General features: G+C 28.8%; 1 protein-coding gene across 1 annotated transcript in view; it reads left to right on the top strand.

The window, feature by feature from the left end:
• The window catches only part of LOC119593852 (X-linked retinitis pigmentosa GTPase regulator-like), a 22,012-nt gene that overhangs the window by 972 nt on the left and 20,609 nt on the right, over positions 1-431 (top strand). The window lies entirely within an intron of this gene.

The following is a 431-nucleotide window of genomic DNA, read 5'->3' as shown; positions in this document are numbered from 1 at the left end:
ACAGTAACATCACTGATATGATCTGGTACACCCATTTATTAAGTAAACAGAGATATTGATGTAATAGGTAATAGCAGTTTCGTATGGTGTAGGTTATAGATCTTGACATATTAGATATGAGATATGATGGTTTAACTATTCTGAATATTGATTAGATATGAAATTTTATTATACATTGATTTGTTGATTGATTCCATCCATGCTGGCAATACGTGAATGATCAAAGTGTATGGACTTTCAAATTCTGTGTATCCATAGAAAAACAGATATTGTAATAAAACGTCTATTATCATATATCTGAGTTCAGGTAAACCTTGATTCCTTTAGAAGAAAGTAAAATTTTCTGTATTAATATCAGGATTCAGAATAGTACATGTATATGTATTTAACAAAGAATTAATGCCTTTGGAGTTTGATTCTTATCTCATGAA

The sequence above is a fragment of the Penaeus monodon genome, chromosome 32 (assembly GCF_015228065.2).
Source record: "Penaeus monodon isolate SGIC_2016 chromosome 32, NSTDA_Pmon_1, whole genome shotgun sequence".
Classification (NCBI taxonomy): Eukaryota; Metazoa; Arthropoda; class Malacostraca; order Decapoda; family Penaeidae; genus Penaeus; species Penaeus monodon.
This window is presented reverse-complemented; position numbering and strand designations above follow the sequence as displayed.